Source organism: Vanessa tameamea, chromosome Z (assembly GCF_037043105.1).
Source record: "Vanessa tameamea isolate UH-Manoa-2023 chromosome Z, ilVanTame1 primary haplotype, whole genome shotgun sequence".
Taxonomy (NCBI): Eukaryota; Metazoa; Arthropoda; class Insecta; order Lepidoptera; family Nymphalidae; genus Vanessa; species Vanessa tameamea.
Window position 1 is genome coordinate 7774555 of NC_087341.1, and position 12915 is coordinate 7787469.

The 12915-nt window shown below is 29.5% G+C and overlaps 1 protein-coding gene across 1 annotated transcript in view; it reads right to left on the reverse strand.

Annotated features, from left to right (window-relative positions):
• The window catches only part of LOC113400949 (beta-parvin), a 165316-nt gene that overhangs the window by 145636 nt on the left and 6765 nt on the right, over positions 1 to 12915 (reverse strand). The gene's annotated exons all lie outside the window — the stretch shown is intronic.

Genomic DNA, 12915 nt, shown 5'->3' on the forward strand with positions numbered 1-12915 from the left:
TTGGTAGCGTCGTTTTCGTTCAAAAATTCATTTATTAAAAATTATTTAAAATAGTATGCGTTCGAAAATAACATGTAATTCTTACCGCATTGTGAACTATTTTATTTGCTTTAACTATCTTAATATCTACTAAACAGTAAGTTCAATTTAAACAGTCAGGTCTTCAAATATACAGTCGTATAAATATTACAAATTGAATCATGTTGACAAAAAACTAAAGTGAAGATTGTGAAAGATTGTAATCAATATCGATAGATTTTTATCTTCAATATGGAGTTCTTATGATATCTCGTCTAAAAAATTTTGTTTTTAATTTATCTGAAAAAATATACAGATCCCAATGTTGTTGTTGAATTTGAATATTATTTCACATACAACAAATAGTTGAATGTTATTCGAAAGATTAATTAAAATAAAAATGTCTTGAATAAAAATACGGTTACATAATGTTCTAAATATGTTATCGTACATAATAAATAAATCTAATATAAAAAATAAGAGGTCAGTTAAGGTCATCTAATTGATGGTGAAAACCACATCAAAAATCATTGTGCAGCTTAAAAGAAGTAACAAACAGGTCCCTTACACATACAATAAGTGACTTTTTTACGCTATTTGAACTAACATATAATGTTTTTTTACTAAAAGTTTTGGTACGTTTCGAGTGTGGAGTGAGTATATATTGAATAACTAAAATAAATTATCTAACATAGAAAAACGAGAATATTAATAACTGAGTAATATATTGAAAAAGGGACTTTGAAAGATAACAAGGTTAGCATCAATAAATTAAAATTATATATTAAGAATGAGAGTAAGGATAATTTAAGTATTTCGGTAACGTCTATCAACGCGTTAAATTATATTAGATTTTCAACGGCCATCCATTGTCAATCAATTGTAAGCGTTAAAATTTTTATTATTTAATATTTTCCACGTTCCATATGGTTCAATGGATATACTTTTAAAGAATCATATCCATGCATGCTTACACTAAATGATTAGATAAGAAATAACACAACATTTGTATTGTCAACATAATTACGTGAGTAAATAATTCGAAAAAGTTTGTAAAATAATGCGTATAATTTATCAGCACAATCCTCTTTATAAATATTAATGAAAAGCAAATAGATTGTTGTGTATTGTGCTGCGAATAGCTGTATCAAAACATTATGGTCGGCGACTATGCCAGAGGTATTTGTATAAAATATATCAGAATTATACATTCAACGAGAAATCGATTAGCTATTCGGAATAATGACTTCATACTTTAAAAATATAGCAGTACATATACCAATGCTGCTCGATCTCTGCCAGTAACTTGTCAGCCAAGTCACATGAACAGAAACAGAAAATGCATACCATGCACTATGTAAACAAAGATGGCGGTTTGACATCATTGCCCACTATCTACGGCTAAACATAAGGGCATGGTAATTAAATGTATCTTATATTTGTATAGCCTTTATTCATATTTGTAATAACGTAAAAAATACACCGTACACGAATTAAACTGTTCTGGTATATCTCAATTAATAATATCGGTACAAAGTTATTAGGTTATATATTAGTACTTTATATATAATTTCATTAATTGCTGAATAAATCAAACAAGAATTTTTTTAAAGGTCGTATCAAAGTGAATGTAGTGTTACGCAAACCATTTCGGAATGTTCATTACACGTGAAATACAAAACAGTTGAAGAAAATTTGTTTGTTTACATATTTTGCATTTCCTATGTGAACGGAGTAGAACTACCTACAAGCAATGTATGCATTCTTTGCATTAAAATTTAATTAAAAAAAAAGGATCGAATTAAAAAGTCACATGTAATTTTCAGTCATATATCATATATAACTAAAGCAGTTTTGGGATACTAATATAATCGATTATTATAATAATACTCAGAATTTAGAGTCAACAACGCATTCCGACTAAAATATGAATATATTGACATTCGTCTTTTTGTATATATCTATTAAATTATCGTAGAACTATTCTGAAGGAACAAAGGACGTGATATACAACATTGGCGATAATAACACATATTAAGCTAGAGGCATCAAAATAGAAAATAACCGAAGTTGGTTTTCATAATTTCATCAAAGGATTGAAGTGAGTTTTTAAAGAATAAATTAAATTCGTATTTAATGTCTTAATGTTTTATACTCTGTAGTGTGATATATTATATTGTGTTGATTTATAAATGTATGACGATTATATGAAATTCGCTGTTTTATGTGAATTAAGTAGATTTTAATTTATTTAATTAGGTAAGTACTGAGAACGTTGAGAAATTCGCTAAGTTCAATCAAATATGTAAACCTAAAATATATCCGTTATTACATATTTAGTTTGTATAGCGAATATCATACCTAGTTATTATATAATTATAACGATTTCTGACGGTTCAATTATAATCGATTAATATTAGTCGTTCAGTAAAAAAAATTGAAACAAATATAAATAGAAATTTAAAACTGAATCTACAATATAAAGATGATTGGCAAACTTTTATTGACTAGGTATTTTGGCGTTATCATGTAACCGAAAGTCAATTCCGACGGTTAAAATGACTATCGATTCGTAAAAAATTACTCGTGTTTGTCTACTCGGTTTAATAGAAATAAAAATCTTATTCAGAAACTAATTAAAGAAAATTTAAAAAAGGAAACGATCTAAATAACCTCGCTTATATTTATTTGTTTATAAAAGGGATCCGTGCAAAAGTGTCTCCTGGCAGTATAGGGTAGGCAGATGCACTAAAAGTATAAATCAATTTTTACACCTTCATTACACTGTCAAACTTATGATTTCAGAGATATGCATCTTGTGGTTGTAATGAAACTGGTTCAGCACTCACCCTTCAAACTGGGGTGTGGCATTCGTATAGCAATATAGAATATTAACGATTAGTGGTAGAATAATTTATAGTGATCGGTAACTAGACCTGCAGCAGCGCTTCGCAGTTTCACTCCCTTTACATTTAGATGCGACAAGCGTAAATTTAGAATATTTATTATACATAATGGAAAAGCAAATATTAACGTAAATATTTCTTAAATTTAATAGGTAGATTTTAATTTTGGTTGAATTCTGATTCTTTTGATATCCTTGTTTAATGATTTCCCTGGGATATTCAAAAATGCTATCATAAAAGTACTTGACTATTGTTCGGGGTATATATCAATATACGACGTTGATAGAAGAGTAAGTTAGTCAGTCTTTATTTTTACAAGCCTTTATTTTACTTCGCATACTAGAATGTGTGTGTCAATCAACTAGTAGAATAGTGTTGTGTAGTAAAAATAAATAACTGTTTGCAGTGCATAATATGAAAAACCTTTTAGCAAATCGCGTAGAGATGTAAATCTTAGGGTCATTTATTGCTATAAGGTTTATTAATTTGATATAGTAAATTTAAGTTCGACTTAAATAATTGTGTCAACAGTACATGGATAGAATAAAGCATAGTTTTTCTTTTTTTAATCCTTCTTTAACATTTTAATTCATATTTTAAACAAATGTTTAAAAATCACATTTTAATAAAGCATATTTTTTAGTAAAAATGTGATTTATTAAATTGAAGTATGAGGGACAAGCCACGCGTTTGGCTTCATTAGGGAAAGTGGTATCGCAAACAAAAGCATGTTGTGAATCGTGCTGGCTTGTTCTTTGTTATATGGCCCTAGCTATGATAACGATTCATCGTGGTTTTTCTCGTTTTGTCTTATATTGTAACCTATCCCATACTTCGCCTTTGTTACAATCGACATTCATGAAGCTAAGTATTTAAATGATATGATGATTATGATATGATACCTCAAACAAGTGTTACTTATTACATGAGAGATAAAAAAATTATATTTTTTTTTAGTGGTAATAAAATTACTGAAAAAAATGTATTATATCGGCTTCAAAGATTGTCGAGCTGCTGATTTAGAGGTCAGGGGTGGTCGAATGTCGGTTAGAAACAATAATAATTTATTTATTTGGACCTTTGTAAAAAAATTATCAAAAGCAGACTTCATATTAAGAATTTAGAAGCGTTATTATGTTTTGGAAAACACGTAAATCAGTTGGTTCAATCGACCTTGTTGTTCCTGTGGTTCAATTAATAAATTTATATAAAACCTTATATTGTGTGTATCTGTCGTTACTAATGAACGAGCAATTACCTTTTAAAATTAACTTTTGTTTTGTTTTTTATTTCTATTATTATTTGTATTTTTATTTTTTATAAATGTGTCGATTACCTCATTTAGTTAAATCAAAACCGAGAAACATAGCGTAATTGCTGATTATTTATTATTAGGTTAAAAAAAATCTCACTCACGTATTTTTATCTATATAGGAAATAGTTACATCACTAATAACAGTTTCAAACGCATAAAACAGATCATATTTCACGTTTAAAATTATTTTACTTTCAATGACATTTTCCAACAAACAACACGGGTTCTTCGATATGATAATTTATTAAGCACATAATTCCACCATACTACACGATATCTGCCTTATGTGTTTTTTTTATATGGCTATTATTATAATATTGGGAGAATTTGACATTTAAATGAAGACAAAGACATCGAAACGTTATAACGTATAAAAACTTAATTCTACTTACTACGTCCGTATTGGACCGAACTTTATCTAGATTTAATGTCAAATCGAAACTACTGAACTCAAAACGCCCATCAATCTGTATCGTACATAGGATAGATAGATCGGTGTTACATGGTAGAATAATAAACTGCGTATAATTATTTTAGTAAAATCGGGTCGGGGGGATCGGAGGTGATATCCGTTTTCGCCGATCGATATCAACGGAGCTGTTATGTACCGTGGAATGTTCTTTACGTAAACCTAATTTTATAATAATACTAATAACAAATTAATTTCACATAAGGTTTTATACACTTAGTTGGTCTATAAGATATGCAATAAATAAAGTAAACAAAGGCATTTTAAAGTACTGACAGGTTACCAGCTAGATGATAAGGATAACCTGTGTTAACAAGTGAATATATTTGCTGGATTGGGCTTTATCGGTAAATATGCTCCGCGCAGTTTTGTCACAGGTCTATCTAGACAACGTCTCGTCTTGCACTGATTAGATGACAGAATATATCGCGATTTACGTGCAACGATTACGCACATTTAAAAATATTGCAAAATAAGCTGAAGGTTCCCTTTGTGTTGTATTATTCAATATACTAATGTAAATAAAAAATCTTTAGACATATGGCGTGGGAGTAAAAATACCAATAATTAGATACATACCTATTCATTTCTATTACCTCTAATTGTTTTTTTTTTTTAATTTAATAAGGCGAAGAGGAAATGTTATGAATTTTATTAATTAAGGCATTACGTATAACGCCTTAAGGATGGCCTCTCTAAATCTTACACTGAAACATTGTCAGGACAATTACCTAATAGTTTAAGTTTCTAAAAAGATATTCCGAATTTTGTATTTTTTTTATATTTTTCCTGAATATCAAGGCATTTGAGCTCTAAAAAATGCTTTTAAATTTTTGTTAATTAGGAGTTTCGTTAATAAAAAAAAAATAAAACTTAAAATGGCCCTTGAATTAAATGAAAAATTACGAAAATTAGTAATGTAGGTCGCCGGTTCCTGTGTATACAATGACATAAACAAACATCACAATATAACTAAACTCAGAAATGTAGTACAATAACACTTATCGTTATAATAAATACTTTATCTGTCACATTGTACACTCAGTAATGAACACTTAAAAATGATTAACTCATTATGGTTTAATGATTACGTTTTACATTCTGACTTCATTGTACGCTTTATGTATTCTAAAAGTTCATAATGACTGGTGGACAATTTGTGTTTCTTATATATTATATTACTTTGTACGTTACCTTCGATATGTTTTAATATTGCATTTGTAACTTCAAACGTGAATTAAATCTAACTTATTGAATTTAGAAGCTATAGTGACTTCTCTAGAGAGGAATGGTTAAGTAAGATGGCGGAAGGGAAGTGTTTGACGTCAAGCCAAGCAACAACGGGTCGATGACATTGTCAAATCATAATATCGAAGCTCGAATCTGGACTAGATTGACGCAGAAACTAGCGTATACTTAAAAATGAAATGCAAATGGCTGTTTAATGTAATCATTATGAAAGTTTACATTGAAGTACCCTAATGATATTTATTCTATGTAGTTCAATAAGAATTATTCGAATACCCATAGTTTGTTCTGAGGATGATAATGTACAGACATTAATTAATCGTTTTTAATTTAAATTCTGTGTAAATTTAGCGAGTTGAAATAGAATTATCAAAATTTAAGCAAATATAATGTACCCATATTGAATAATTTTACCATCACAGTGCAGATATTTTGCCTTGTCCTATACACCTGCAATAAAGTTTCTTTCCGCCGTCTGTATGTTTTGTTATTTTAAACTTTGGAACGGATTTTAATGTGGTTTACATCAATAACCAGAGACAATACCCTACCTTTAAAGAAAAGCTAAGACTCAACTTTTCTAGTCGGAATAAAATAAAAAAACTCTTTTTATATTAATTCTTCTATCTAAAAGTTTTACACTCATGTAAAGCTGGAATAGGTAGCGAGTTTACTGTAACTTGAGTTTCTGGCGTCTAACTTTAAGCCATATTTTGCCATATCTTTGGAACGGTATATTCGGAATGATAGTTTTATTCACTTACTTGCGAAGGTGAGTTTGTTACGCTTTCACGTCTTAACTATTCGACCGGTCATCATAACATTTTGTATACACGTTATTATGGTTACAGAAGAGGAATTTTGGGTATCCAACTCAACGAAGAGTTACGCTGATCCCAAACAAAAAAAAAACATGAAATATCCTACGTAGCATTGAAAATAAATTGTTATCATGTATGATTACAGTCATTCGGAAATGAAATTTTTTTTTTTTTTTTTTTAATTTATTTATTGGAAAAGTTACACCATCAACTTATCACTAAGCACTTAAAATTAATATCTGTTGGGTAACATACAAAGTGATACGTCTTTAAAGGTGTAAATAACATTGAATGAATGAAATGAATGTATGCTTTAATAATGCTCCTAGATAAATTTCGAACAAAACACAGTACTGTCTTTAACTTTCAATCGAGTACGTACCTACTACTGTTATGACAAAATCAAAAATCGTATTACAAAATATATTTATATTACTTATATATCATATAATTTGTTATATTACGACGAAAACAAAAATAATAGATTTCATAGGTAAAAAATACAGGCTAAAGTTTAGTTTAGCAGGATAAAAAAAAAAACAGAATTAAATCGAATTTCTGCCATCCGAATGGAAAAAAACTGTGAAATGGAATTCCTTTTTACATTGCCAACGACTTGCAATGTAGAGGGTGGGTGCTTTATTACCTGACGGCACGAATATATACATCTATATATTACATTTCCACCTGGATCATTAGCACTTCTACTTAGTAACATATGTAAGTTTTTAATTCAATTAAACAACAATTACATAATTGTAAAAGAAAACGCGACAAGAATAAATGTTTGCGCGGAGTTTTATTTCAAATTCAAAGATAAAAAAAGTCAGAAATATAAAACATCAAAAATTATTTTTTTAGATAATTAAAATATCAATGTATATTTTTATCATGTTTTATTATTTCCTAAATGAATTTATGACGTCGATAAATTCATACAACTTTATGTCAGCTCTGGCGTGCGCTTTGATACCCGATAGTTTTAATAACAAAATATTACTTAATCCAACGGTGCGCCATTAAGATAATGAAGATTAAAATCAATATAATACTCTTTGTAGTCGTGGTAAACGACAATCGTCATGTTATGATACATATCTACATTTGTTTTATACGATAATATCGCTTCTATAGAATGAACAGTACTATACTTCGATTTGACTGCCTCGTTTATCTACTTTCTAGTATGTAAGAGTGTAATTCCTGAGGCCCTGGGTCAAACTCTGGTGATTGGGCTAATACCCAATATTTGGGTTATTCTTTCTAGAAATTCTGTGTGTGCCCGGAGTCTAGAAGATTGTGTGTACACTCCTGTTCCTTAGGGAGCACTTGAAGCCGTTAGTTCTGTGGTTGTTACCTGAACTCTTGACGGTCATGTAAGGATTATAAGGGTATGGGAATAGGGAGCGCATTAGTGTTTGCGCACAAACTGTCGCACTATAATATGTCCTGCGCAGTTGGCTGTTCTTTCTTGGAAGGGGCTGCGTTGGCCAAAATCGATTAGGAGGATATCATGCTTCAACCTCCATTATATAAGCTAAATTAAATACATTTCGTTTGTATTTCGCTCTTGAAATGTTAAAAACCGAATTATGATGCTACGCTATTTTGATACTTAAATTCTTTAAATATTATTAATGCCAATGTCACATAACTATCTGTCTTTTTATAATAGTGCGGTTAATAACAAATAATATATTTATGTATATAATGACTCATGTTCACAATGTTAGCTAAACAAAAGTAAATCATAAAATCTTGACCCGCTAGGCAGCGCTGTGGTTGAGTTACATTTTATTATTCTCATTTCTCACGGGCAAAGCTGCGACGTGGTTTGCTTGTAGTGGTTAAAATCAGTCACAGATCGTTCATTAAAAACCTTAACCGAAAAGATCACACATCTGAACAATTCCAATGTATATGTTGCATAATATTAATTACATAAAAGGGCGAGTAATTAAAGTTATTTCATTAATAATACTTGTCTCTTTAATTTACTTTCTTTACACAAATCCTTGTTTGTTGGTGGTCTACTATTTTGTAGGATCTAGAGACTAAATTACAAAAACAATACGATATTCGATGATATTTTTTATATTGATATCTGATTCCAGTTTCTCGCTTCCGAGTTATTTTTTCCTAACAATCCTAATTCGTCTTATTTGTTTAACAGCGGGTATAATACAATTTATATGAAACTAAATTTGAATGCTGAGACTAAGTTTATCACTATCACGCTAACTGTTTGTTGACATATTTACAATTTATTATGTAATACAAATTAATCGTCCCCATACAATGTAGGTATCGAAAAGCACGAACACCGAGCGTGATCTTCAGTAATCTATGCTAATAGGCGGCTAGCAGGCTTTGTGATAAACAATGTTTGCACGCTCATCCGGTTTCAGCCGGTCACGTCGAAGTCTCCAATTAGAGCCCAGGTACGTTCAATGTACCTGAAATTTAGATGTCGATAGGAAGCGATAAGTATAAGGAAAAATGTAACTAAATTCTTTATTGTGTAAATTATGCTTTTGATTTGATTTCATGTTAACATTTGCTAATGAAAAGTAAAATATACATCAAATAATGGTATCGGAATCGTGATTTTTTACTCAGCTGAATAGTTAAGGTGTATTCACGATGTTTACATTCTCGTATGATACGATAACACAAAAAAATGTAATGAGATAAGATTCAGAGTAATGTCAAACACACAGTTTTAATTATAAGATTATAGGCATTATAAAATAATTAAAACGATTTTCATTGTGATATGAGCAGTTTCGTTGATAGGTTGGTAGGTCTTTGTGCAAGCCCCTCTATGCATTTATCACTCAATTATAATAATATATTCTACTGTCAAACATAAATATTTAATATTGTTCTGGTCTGGTTGGTTTGGATCAGTGAATCTACTTACTCACCTTACAAACCGGAAAACAGGCACAAGAGCAATAATATCTTATATTCATAGTATCTTAATTCCCAAAGTTTATGAAATATTAATGATGCGAGGAGAGATTGATATTTCTTACAGTACAGTTCTAATAGTTCTTTCAGTGTATATGGACCGTGGAGAGCACTTATCGTGTGGTGGTCTCTTATTTAAAATTAAACAAAATAACAAAGATTGGCTACCTTTTGTAACGTATGTTATATGTAACGTAAAATATATTAATCAATCAATTGAGCCCATTCAATACCACAGTCGATTATTAAGGGGCGTTGTATAAGGTCATGAGTAAATTTAATTTGATGTTTGCCATGTTCAAAACACCTCTTTGAACCATAACTATATATACACAACATGGTTTGTCTGAGAGTTGTTAAAAATATATTAGTGCGTGTAGAACGACATATAGATATAATCTCAAAAACATATATAACCACTAGCTTATGATTTCTGAACCAATTACCATTTATCTGTCGAAAATGTTGAAATTCCATACAAACTTTCATTGAGGCTCACCTACGTTCCATAAAAAATTCGTTGCAAAATTTCATCCTGTTATATCGACCGGTTTAAGCTTGGCGTTTCATGTCAGCTACTCATTTTAAAATTTTATGAAGTAGGTATATTCAAAACACATTTAATAGTCTTAAATATGTTTAAATGACTCTTTGAAAGGAGTCGTTAAATGAAGCTGAAGATTTTTACAGCGGATAAAATTGAACAAATCTCTTCTTAGTGCATTTCTATTTTTATTACAAATTATTATTGTTTACGGTATTAAGGATCACAGCATTAATAAGACTGTATCTAACAAGAAATAGCTATCAAATGAATATCCATTTATCTTGTAACTTAAAAAAATATATGATCACTATGAATGTGTCCTTATATAACGAAAAAGTATATTGGTTTGAAAAATCACTTACCAAAAAAGGAAAAATACCAAATTTTATTTTTTCAACACTTATTCGTGACAAAAGTTTATAGATTGAAATTAACTATTCAACAAAAAAATGACCGCAGTGATGATTAATTCTCCGTGTCTCTGTATTTCACAGGCAGTTGTTAGCGCACAATTTTCCAACTACTTCTGCGACCTTATAGACTTAAAATGTGGCAGGCATGCCCTTTGGATTAAGGTATCAGCTAAGAATGACTTTCACGTAGAAATTAAAAACAATTACTTCTAAAAACTTAAGAGTTTATCCTTGATTAAAATTGAGTTTTAAAGATATTTAAAACTAAGCTGCTTAAAGTAATAATGCCTTTTTAATTATTAAAATAGAACCGAGTGAAAATACTTCAAATGTTGTAGAAATATTTGCTTTACTGTGTATAGTGTATCTAATTAAATATAGTCTTTCGCTATCGACGCTATTTACGTTATAATACTAATACTGCTTAATTGATCAGGTCGGTCCGAGGTGGGGTGTCATAGGGGTCATGATCCCAAAATCGTTAACGTCAAAATGACAAACATTCTAAAAATAGACAATATATGAAAATTTTATACTAATTTCACTTCCTGCTTAAAACTTCTAAATAATTAAATAATAAAAGACGTATTTAATTATTTATTTCTGAAAATTTTTTTTATCACACAATAGATTCTAATATACTAAATATGACACTTACGACAAAGGGCTGGGACGGCGCCTACTACTGATACTTTAAAATGAATACCTTAAATTATGACGCGTAAAATATTAACAGCAAATAATAAGATATTTAATTCGACCCATAACCATATATTACCTATGGATATTTACCATAACTTATAAATTCAATTTTAAGATATTTTTCATTAATAATCATATTGATAATCTTAATTTCGAGTTAGAAGATTCTTTTGAGACAATAGGTAACACATACCAACTATGTATCTACTACCTAAACAAAACTAACTATCTAAAACAGTAAGGGATTTGTAAGTTGACACTGGACAGTTACACTCCCCACACACACTTAAAAGCACATAAAGGCGTTGGCCGTACACTTGTAATCAGCTTGAACCAATGTTGGTTAACGAACTTACCCAATATACGATAGACTTTTTAACCCTTATAAACTTGCATTTACGAATATTCGTCAATAGTATATTTATAGTTTGAAATCTAACGATTGTACAAGTGTTATTTAAAAAAAAATACAATTAGCAATAATTATACAATAGCATTGTAATAAAATTTTAAACACAAGATTAAATCGATAAAATTATTTTATTATGATTTTGCAACTATAAATCGTTGAATAATAAATTACTTTGCAGCTGAGACATTTGCACACTCTAGTTTTTATTAATAATAATAATAATAAAATATTTAAACTAACGTAAATTACACAATTATTTATTTTTTATATAGTAAGTTATGACACTGATTTTTTTGTAGTTATATTAAACAACTAGCGACCCGCCCCGGCTTCGCACGGGTGCAATACTGATACTAAATATGTGTACTACAGAATTTCTTACAACATTCGCAGTTTTTCAGACATTAGACAATAGACAATACAAACTGCTATGTGCCTGCGTTTTAAATCTGTAATATCTTCGAAAATATTAAATATTATTTTGATCTACCTTGTAGGATTTAGCCAGCGTTTACAATGTAAGCGCAAAAAATATGTTTATTTACGACATCACTTTAGAAACCTCTAAACAACATCGACATCACGACATCACTTTAGAAACCTCGAAACACAGGGACAGACAGCAATAAGCGACTTTGTTTTATACTATGTAATGATATAATTTATAAATATCCTATGACGATCTTTAAAATAGATTGGACAGTTGTAATCTCCTACATTTATCAAAGTTATACTTGAATAAATAGTTACAACTTAAGTAATAAGTATATACGTACATATGTATCACTTAAGTTATTCTTATACATTACAAGTATGTACGTACTTGTAAGGTATAATGAATATGATTGTAATATATTATTTAAAATTTACAATCTTTATAAAATAATTACTTACAAACTAAATCATATCGAGTAAGTAAAAAACTCCGTATGACTTTGGACCGGTAGCCTTAGAGATACCTTGCCAATTTAAAATAACGTAAGGGAATTGACCTGAGATAACGATTAATTAGCACCACAGATAATTATCGGTGATCAGCACAATTGATACGGATATATCACTTGATCACTGATTGTAAAATATTTATTTCT